Genomic DNA, 11,161 nt, shown 5'->3' with positions numbered 1-11,161 from the left:
GTAGGAGCCAAAAAGGGTGTAGTTTGTGGGTGTGATCACCCGTGTGTACACCTGTGAGCATGGACGCGCTTGTTTTTAAAAGGTTCCTTCATGTAATGATCTGCTAGAGGGTGTGGGGGGGCCACAGCCCCGTCCTCCAGGGCATGAAGCAGGTATGGAGGAGATCAAAACTCCAGACATCCAGAGGCCCCCAGAACACAAGAGACCAAGGAAGACCAACAGAGGGGCAGCCGCGCCACTGTCCCAGAAAGAGCTGAGGAGAGTCCCAGATGAGGGCTCACTCAGCAGCCGCGGAGCAGAAGCCAGGGGGAGTTGCAGTGATGCGCCCGTGAGCTCCGCCGGCAGCCAGCCGTGCCTGAGTGGCCGAGCCCCAGGCCGAGAGGCCGGGGGCACCCCACCTCCGAAGTGGCCCAAGCGAGCCCCAGGCTCCAGGCCCTGATAAGCGGCCGTCAAGGAGTGAGCCGGTGTGTACCCGGAGGCCCATCCCAGGACACAAAGAACCACCAACGTACCGATGTCTGAGGGAGTCCGCCACTGGCAGGGGAAGTGGTGGTAGGGGGAGATAGGCCTCCAAACCTTGGAGGGCCTGAGATGTCCCCAGAGAGGTGGCGTCTGACACCCAACCTGACATATAGACACAGACATACAGGCACACACAGATACAAACATCCATTCCCACCCTCATGCTCTCATATGCACTTATGCACACTCAACCAACGTGGAGACAGACATAAAGAGACGCTGTACACACGATCACACTCCCCAAGCGTACTCTACAAACCGGGTCTAGGTACCCTTGCCCCTGGAGGGGGGAACTGCACCCAGACCCAGGTGGTGTTACCCTTTTCCCTGCGCTGGGGAGAGGCAGACCGCCCCGACTCCGCAGCAGCAGGGAGGCCCCACACCCCAGACCGCAGTCGGACGGCCAACTCCTCCTCCTAGCCCCCCCGCTCCAGCAGGCCGCAGAGAACGGGGGTGAGAGAAGACTCCAAACCTCCCTCCACCCGCTCATTGTAGTGTTGATGCATGTGTGTTCTAAGGTGCATTTAAAACCCAGGAGGGCATGGAGCTACCTGCCAGAGAGCAGCAGGTAAGCGCATAGTCCCTCCTGCTAGCCCTCAATGTCTACGTGTTACCATATTTATGATGTCACGGATTCAGTAGCAGCAGCTGTTTGTAATCGACATGCTGTCATAATAATGACCAGAACGGCAGCGTGTGGCAGTGATGACGCTGAGATGACGGGACTGCAGTGTACGTCCGGTACGTCCCACTGAGCCTGAAAAACAAGGTCACACTATATAATGCAGCACATGACTGAAGGCCTAATTCCTCTGATTAAATAAGAAACTTATTTTATATTAAGTAACTGTGTAATCATATTTACCTACAAATACTTAATACTAGAATAAGGAGGTGAGCAGTCAGGTTACACAGGAAATTCATCATTACACTAAGTATATTTAAGCAGTGCATAGTTTCAGCATGTTTACAGAAACACAGCTTTTAGATATTACTTCATAAGTAAGCTGTGTTTTTCAGGGTGTGGGCCATATCAGTGGATTAACCTGGCCCAACTTCCAGGTGCTTTACTTTGCTGTACATGCCTTTTGAAAGGTAACAGTGATGGTGATTGTGGAAGATTCAGTCAGACTTGCCTCCATCATTATAACCTCACATACGCCCTGCACTTACATAATTATTTCTTTTCTTCCTGTAAAAATGTGGCCATGTTATTCCTGCGAGTCTATCTTTAATGATGTGACATCATCACACTGTAATTTCAAAACACACTGAAATTCTGTGTGTCCCCCCCACCCATGTGCTTCATACAACAATAATTAAAAGATTAAAACACGGAAATATTAAAAACTGAAGCTCCACCTGTGTGGATGATGTCACTGATGGTGGATGTTCAGAGCTACTGATGCAAACATGTCTGGCGGTGGTGGAGGTGTAGTCTGGATCAGCAGTCATGAGGGGCAATTCCAGGGAGGCTGGCATGCCAGCTGCAGCTTCTTCACGCCTTTCCTGTGCTGTGTGATATGGAGACAGTTGGAAAGCTGTACTGATCAACAGTTAAAGCGGTTAACAAGCACACTTGTTGCGAGTGGTGACTGAGGTTCACACTGGTTCTCTAAAATGCAGCTGACTGACAGGTCAGAAAACTGATCAGTGATGTTCATGAGCTCTTCATCAGGCCTGCCTGAACACACTGATGACCTTTGACCTTTTAGTGTGAGGGGTTTAACGTTTAAACACAGACCTTATAGTACCACATTGCCCCATTAGAGCACTTCACTCTCAGACTGCAGCCTTACTTGTTGTTCCTAGAGTATTTAAAAGTAGAATGGAAGGCAGAGCCTTCAGTTTTCAGGCCCCTCTTCTGTGGAACCAGCTTCCAGTTTGGATTCAGGAGACAGACACTATCTCTACTTTTAAGATTAGACTTCAAACTTTACTTTTTCATAAAGCATATAGTTAGGGCTGGACCAGGTGACCCTGAATCCTCCCTTAGTTATGCTGCAATAGGTGTAGGCTGCTGGGTGATTCCCATAATGCACTGGGAGTGTTTGTTCTTCACTCACTGTTGTTTAGACACCTCTCTGCATTTAATCATTAGTTATTATTAATCTCTGGCTCCCTTCCAGAGCATGTCTTTGTCCTGTCTTCCTCCCCTCACTACCAACCAGTCGCAGCTGCACTTGGTTCTGCTGGAGGTTTATTCCTGTTAATAGGGACTTCCCACTGTCGCTGTTCAAGTGCTTGCTCATAGGGGGTCATATGATTGTTGGGTTTTCTGTGTATTATTGTACAGTCTTTACCTTACAGTATAAAGCACCTTGAGGTGACTGTTGTTGTGGTTTTGTGATATATAAATAAAAGTGAATTAAATATTTCTGTTTAGCCTGAATTCTTTTACATTTTTTCAGCAAATAAAAGGAACAGAGGCAGGAGGGAGAGAGGAGAAAACAACAGGTGTGTGTATGATTTATTTCATCCCATCACATATCACAGGTTAAACATGTAAAAATGAAGAGCATGATGCTGGACATGCAGTGAGCATCATAGAGAATTCATAACAGTCATCTTATTTCCATAGTGGAAACTCTGAAGAGCTCAGCAGGAGAAGAGGTGAAGAACATGGATGTATGAATATTTACAAAGTTCTTTGAATATTATCCTGTCTTATCAGTTTTCAGTGAACAGAAAAGCTTTTTGACATTTATTCTCTGATATTTGGTTTTAGATGTGTCCTTGATCCATCACAGCTGATTTAAATGGATAAATTACCTTCTCAACGGCTGTGTCCCAATTCAGGGTCTGCACGCTTGAAGTACGCGCACTACGCGTACTACATACTATAAGTACGAGAAGTGCGGAAGTGAGAGGCTTGTGAAATGGGACAGTATACGCTTCGTCGCGCTGTTCAGGTTGCCTAGCAACCATGATACTAACCGCGAGAGTTTGTTTGACAGAAATTGTCACGGCGAGTGAGGTGAGCCGTGTGGAGGCAATGAAGGAGGATCCAAACGCAGGCAGTCGTGAAGGTGTGAAGGTGGTTTATTGAGCATGAAAGTAAATACAAACGACAAAGGGAGCTATGACTAACTAGACTGGGAACAAACTAACTACAGAACACGAACCTGAACATGAGCAGAAACACTTGGCGGTTGACAGCAGGGAAACACACAGATGACGCAGGGTGGAATACACAGACGGACCAGCAACTACAATGACGGCAGACATGACTTAAATACACAGAGAATCACAGGGGAATTACACACAGGTGGTGGACACAGCTGGGAATAATCAACAAGACGAGACAAAGGTAAAACTGAACACACTCACATGAGACGCAGATCATCACAATAAAACAGGAACAAGCAACCATCACACTAAGACACAAACTCGACATAGAGAGACAGACAGAAAATGGCACATGGAGCTAGACAAATACTAAGCAGACACAACTGAAGAACAAATCCTAAACACCACAGAAACATGAAACTCAAATAATAAACATCATCATAATCAACACTACCAGAGAACAAGAAAACAACCCCTGATGCAAACTAAAACCAAAACATAATAAAACTCAAACTACTGGGTCCGACGGACCCAGAACCGTGACAGAAATGAAGGAGAAAAATGTTTTATTGGTCATTCATGACATCACTTTGATTAGTTGAGTATCTGAGGCTGAGACCACGGGACTGTAAAACATGATTGTTGGGCTTCATTTCTGTGCTGAACAGTCATTTAAGATTAGTTAGTAAATAACAATTAGTTAACGTTGTTCATGAGACTAAAATCATCTCACTTTGATAATGTAAATATAATATGGCCAATATCATAGTATTGTCAGATTATTATGATATATATATATATATATATATATATATATATATATATAAGCAGCTGGATAGCGTAGTGGTTAGACTACACGCCTTTGGAACAGAGGATCGCAAGTTCAATTCCTGCCTGGGGCGTCTGTATCCAGTAAGGGTCCTAAGGCTAGACCCCCTATGCTAAGCAAGCCTACCGCAGACATGAGCGAGACAGATAAATATGAAGGCATGCCGGCTCGGACGTCGCCCGGATCAACAAGGTCCGCGTCAGGTGTTGAGGAACCAGGGCACCCTGACGAAAAGTGGGCTACTGGAACAAGAAGGCATCGGTGGGCAAGAGACGAAAACAGGGCGTTGTTGGAATGCTACTATGCAAGTAACCCCGGCGGAAGGGGCTACATGAATAGGGACCTATGGATTCTTCGATACCCAACATCCACAATGACGGCGAAACAACTAGTAGCTCAGTGTTCCAACATTCGAAAGAAGGGACTGCTCTCACAGCTAGAGATTGACGAGGTACAACACAAATGCTACGGCAAGGAGGAGTCAGGACGCCAGGTCAGGGGGGAGATATCATCACCCCCACCCGAGATTGGGTACATAGCCCCAAGTGCGATAGGAGAAGGATCGTTGAGTGCGAGAGGAACTGACCTGAAAAATAGGATCATGGCCAAGCTTGAAACCTGGATCCCGCGTAGCCGGTTACCAAGATTACGTGAAGTTCCCTCAGAAGGTCTGCTAGATGATGTTAATGCAGCACTACGGGCAATACCTACAACCACGATTACCGACACTAACAAGCTGATCTACAATACGGCAACAGTGATCAGTGAGATGCTTGGCTACAAGTTGAACAGCGACAAGGGGCAGTACCCTCCATGGAGAAGGAGGCTAGAGGGCAAGATCAAAGTAGCACGGAGGGAGGTTAGCCAACTAACGGAGTTGCAGAAAGGTGCGACAAATAAGGTGCCTAAGAAATACAGCAAGCTGTCCATACCTGAGGCCTTGGAAACTGCCAAGCAAAGACTCACAGCCTTGGCCAGCCGCTTGAGGAGGTACACCAGAGAGATAGAAGGCAGGAGAATAAACCAGCTGTTCTCCACAGAACCAGCAAAGGTGTACTCTCAGTGGCAAGGGAACAATAAGAGAACAGCACCACCAAGGCTGGAGACGGAGCAATACTGGAAGAGCATATGGGAGAAGGATGCAACCCATAACGGCAATGCTCAGTGGCTAGAGGATCTGAGGGCAGACCACAGCGACCTCCCTGAACAGGGTCCAGTAACCATCACAGTGGCAGATATCCAAGAAAGGGTCTCCAGTATGAAGAGTTGGACAGCACCAGGGCCCGACATGGTTCACGCCTACTGGCTGAAGAAGCTGACTGCACTCCACGAGCGTCTGGCAGCACAAATGAACCAGCTGCTAGTTAACGAGAGACACCCGGAATGGCTAACTGAAGGCCGGACGGTCCTGATCCCCAAGGACCCCAAGAAGGGACCGGTCCCCTCCAACTACCGACCAATAACCTGCCTCAGTACTACATGGAAGCTCCTGTCAGGCATCATATCGGCTAAGATGAACAGGCACATGGGTCAATACATGAGCGGGACACAGAAAGGAATTGGCAAGAATACCAGAGGCGCAAAACACCAGCTACTGGTAGACAGAACAGTCAGCCGAGACTGCAAGACCAGACTGACCAACCTGTGCACTGCCTGGATTGATTACAAGAAGGCCTATGACTCAATGCCCCACAGCTGGATACTGGAATGCCTAGAATTGTACAAGATCAATGGGACCCTAAGAGCCTTCATCAGGAACTCAATGGGGATGTGGCGTACAACACTAGAGGCCAACTCCAAGCCCATAGCACAAGTCACCATCAAGTGCGGGATCTACCAAGGAGATGCTCTGTCCCCACTGCTGTTCTGCATAGGCCTGAACCCCCTCAGTGAGATCATTAACAAGACTGGCTACGGATACCGACTACAGAACGGAGCAGTTGTCAGCCACCTCCTGTACATGGATGACATCAAGCTGTATGCCAAGAGTGAACGAGACATCGATTCACTGATCCACACTACCAGGCTATACAGCAATGACATTGGAATGTCGTTCGGACTGGAGAAGTGTAGTCGGATGGTAACAAAGAGAGGGAAGGTAGTCAGAACTGAGGGGATTGAACTACCAGAAGGCAACATTGCAGACATAGAGGACAGTTACAAGTACTTGGGGATCCCACAGGCGAATGGGAACCATGAAGAGGCCGCTAGAAAAGCTGCAACCACCAAGTACCTGCAGAGGGTCAGGCAAGTCCTGAGGAGTCAGCTGAATGGTAAGAACAAGATCCGGGCCATCAACACGTACGCCCTGCCCGTGATCAGGTACCCTGCTGGGGTAATAGGCTGGCCAAAGGAGGAGATAGAAGCCACTGACATAAAGACAAGAAAGCTCCTTACCATGCATGGAGGGTTTCACCCCAAATCCAGCACCCTGAGGCTGTACGCTAAGCGGAAGGAAGGGGGCCGGGGACTGGTGAGTGTCAGCACCACAGTCCAGGATGAGACAACGAACATCCAAGAATACATTAGGAAGATGGCCCCAACTGACCGAGTGCTCAGTGAATACCTCAGGCAGCAGAAACCCAAGAAAGAGGAGGGAGACGAGGAACCATCATGGAAGGACAGGCCCCTGCACGGTATGTACCACCGGCAGATAGAGGAGGTGGCTGATATCCAGAAATCCTACCAGTGGCTGGACAAAGCTGGACTGAAAGACAGCACAGAGGCACTAATCATGGCAGCACAAGAACAAGCTCTGAGCACAAGATCCATAGAGGCTGGGGTCTATCACACCAGGCAAGACCCCAGGTGCAGGCTGTGTAAAGATGCCCCAGAGACAATCCAGCACATAACAGCAGGGTGCAAGATGCTAGCAGGCAAGGCATACATGGAACGCCATAACCAAGTGGCCGGCATAGTGTACAGGAACATCTGTGCCGAGTATAACCTGGAAGTCCCGAGGTCAAAATGGGAGATGCCCCCAAGGGTGGTGGAGAATGACCGAGCTAAGATCCTGTGGGACTTCCAGATACAGACGGACAAAATGGTGGTGGCTAACCAACCGGACATAGTGGTGGTAGACAAACAGAAGAAGATGGCCGTAGTGATCGATGTAGCGGTTCCGAATGACAGCAATATCAGGAAGAAGGAACACGAGAAGCTGGAGAAATACCAAGGGCTCAGAGAAGAGCTCGAGAGGATGTGGAGGGTGAAGGTAACGGTGGTCCCCGTGGTAATCGGAGCACTAGGTGCGGTGACTCCCAAGCTAGGCGAGTGGCTCCAGCAGATCCCGGGAACAACATCGGAGATCTCTGTCCAGAAGAGCGCAGTCCTGGGAACAGCTAAGATACTGCGCAGGACCCTCAAGCTCCCAGGCCTCTGGTAGAGGACCCGAGCTTGAAGGATAAACCGCCCGCAGGGGCGTGCTGGGTGTTTTTTTTTTATATATATATATATATATATCCAGCTGCACAAGTCACCATCAAGTCACCATCAAGTGCGGGATCTACCAAGGAGATGCTCTGTCCCCACTGCTGTTCTGCATAGGCCTGAACCCTGGAATGTCGTTTGGACTGGAGAAGTGTAGTCGGATGGTAACAAAGAGAGGGAAGGTAGTCAGAACTGAGGGGATTGAACTACCAGAAGGCAACATTGCAGACATAGAGGACAGTTACAAGTACCTGGGGATCCCGCAGGCGAATGGGAACAATGAAGAGGCCACTAGAAAAGCTGCAACCACCAAGTACCTGCAGAGGGTCAGGCAAGTCCTGAGGAGTCAGCTGAATGGTAAGAACAAGATCCGGGCCATCAACACGTACGCCCTGCCCGTGATCAGGTACCCTGCTCAAGGTTCAAGGTTCAAGGTTCTTTATTTGTCACATGCATAGTCATACAAGTATGACACACAGTGAAATGTAGCCTGACACGCTCCTCGACATGTGCAAAAATTGGGGGGGGGGGGGGGGGGGGGGGTGTAGAGGAAGAACATTATATATATATATACATACATACATACAGTATATACACTGGGTGAATGTGCAGTAGTAGCAGCAAGCAGGTGAATTCTGTACATTAATATGAATAGACATCTGACTATTTTACAGGATAGACAATATAAACATATTTAAAATTAAAGGAATTGAAATGTACATTGTGCCTTGGTTTAGTGTATATATATATATATATATATATATATATATATATATATATATATGTATATATATATATATATATATATATATATATATATATATATATATATACATATATAGACCATCATGAAAATGTTGTTCCAGGATCAACATTGCAAGTGACCAATCACATTGTTGTGACGTTATTCTTTTGCGCGCCAAGCCATTCGTGCATTTATGAAATTCCAATGTTGCAAGGACAATATCAATTCTGCTTACTGTTTATTAAAGGGTTACGGTTAGGGTTAGGGTCAGGGTCCGTTGATCGGTGGACAGAGGCGGTTTCACGCAGCTTTAGAACAGTTTATGCCGGTTTTTCCCAAAGTTGCAAAAGTATGACGTCACAACATTCTGATTGGTCACTTGCAATGTTGATCCTGGAACAACATTTAGTGTGATGATCTGGGAACAACACCAACACAAGGATATCAGATCAACCATATATACACACACATATACATATATCACTGACTTTCAGCTTGTTGTGTTTGTGGATATATGACTGACTTTAATTATTAAACCTTCGCACATAAATAAGTGACGTCATATTCAGTACGTTTCACAGTTCACTCTTCGGCCGCACCATCTTATTAGGGAAATTCCACATACATAAATGTAAATTTCAAAACTCAATTTGAGGGAAATCGACGGCGCATTTGGAGTATGCATTTGAAGTACACTTCGAATTGGGACAGCCGTCGTCGCGTGGTGGTGACGTAACCGCACTTGAAATCAGTACTTCAAGCGTGCAGACCCTGAATTGGGACACAGCTAACATGTCTTGAAGTTCTCCAGAGGCCTGGTAAAGAACTAATCATGTGATTCAGGTGCGTTGACCCAGGGTGAGATCTAAAACCTGCAGGGACACCTGTTGGATCTTAACAAGGTTTCAAGTAGAACTTCAACATGCAACAAGAAGAAATGGGAGTGAGACAAAACATTTTTTTCAGCATACAGTTTATTGAAATAAATTGAAACAGGCTGTTTTACAGCTGATCAAATTTTTAAGACCACACCTCCAAAGAAACCTGTAAACCCCCCAAAATACAATTCAACGTTCCAAACATCAACTCAGTAATGAGTAGCTCCACCATTATTGTTGATCACTTCAAAAATTTGTTGCGGCATGCTTGATACAAAAGTTTTTATGAGGTGGTGAAGACGGTCGCACGAGGGGTACCTACTATCTGGAACTGTTGTCCATTTTTGTAAACTTCCCTTGCTATCCATCCACAAAAGTTCTCAATTGGATTTAGAACATGCAGGATGGTCCAAAAGAGTGATATTATTCACCTGGCAGAAGTCCCTTGTCCTGCAGGCATTGTAGACTGTAGTGTTGTCCTGTTGAAAAATCCAGTCGTCACCACACAGATGACGACTGGATCCCTCAGACCCTCGGTCATGAGGGATGCTCTCTGCAACACTTGGACATAGCCAGCGGCCATTTGACGGCCCTGCACCTCCCTGCTCCATTGTTCCACTGAAGGTAAAAGCACCCCAGATCATCATGGCTCCCCTTCCTCTGTGGCACATAGAAAACGTCTCAGGTGGGATCTACTTGTTAAATATTTTTCATCAAAGAATAAAACTTTCTTCCACACTTATATTGTCCAATGTTTGGTCCTCTCTTGGAGAAGAGGTCTTGAAGACGATTTTTGTTTTTCAAGCTCTTCGGTCTTAGCTTGCTGTCTGGTGGTTATGGGGCTGCAGTTGGCACCAGTAACGGCCTTAATTTGAGTCGAGGATCACCCAGTTTCTTGACTGACAGCCAACTGGAGCTCAGTGCTGGTGAAATTATTTTGGTCTTCCACTTGACTTTTTTGTTCAGTAACACTCAGGATCATTTAAGAAATTCCAAATGACTGTCTTACTGTGTATCACCTCAGCAGCGATGGCGTGCTGCGAGAGACCCTGCTTATGCAGTTCAACAACCCGACCTGAAAAAAGCACATAGAGCACACTGTGGGAATTTACAACTGTGCGTAAATCCCCCCTAATATTGGTATGATCCGAGCTCAGATGTGGTGGGGCAGCTGCTGCCTGCGAGTGCGCTGTTGGAGAAGCGCAGCCAGGCAGACAGAGGAGAACTGAAGTTCGACCAGTTACCAAAGCAAGTCATTCGTACTGTACAAATAATGTAAATATGACGGTGTATCACGAAAGATTGATGTCAAACTGATCACTTGACCCATATTACCTTACTTGCTCTTCGAGTGAATCAACAAATGGCGAAATGAAAAGCCAAACAACAACAATGCTGTTTCTTTAGAGAGTCTTAGCTTACATGTGTGTTTATTTCATATTTTCAGTTGTTTCCCTCCACGGCTAAATAAATCGGTTTCAGTAATGCACTGATATACAAGAATGGACATAAGGAGCTTCTTTCAAAGAAAAAACTCTGGTAGTATTTTATATATTGTGCTTTGTATGTTGTTCAGTATATTTCTATGCAAAACAAGAGGAAGTTCAATACACAGCATGTAGCTCTCTTCATGACAACACAGACACAGGTCAGTTCTTTGAAATGGGCGTTTATTACTTGGACCTTCTC

Source organism: Rhamphochromis longiceps, linkage group LG7 (genome assembly GCF_057381845.1).
Source record: "Rhamphochromis longiceps isolate RC_006_pf linkage group LG7, R_longiceps_female_GT1.1, whole genome shotgun sequence".
NCBI classification, from domain to species: domain Eukaryota; kingdom Metazoa; phylum Chordata; class Actinopteri; order Cichliformes; family Cichlidae; genus Rhamphochromis; species Rhamphochromis longiceps.
The sequence above is the reverse complement of the archived record's forward strand: the minus strand, read 5'-3'. Positions refer to the sequence as shown.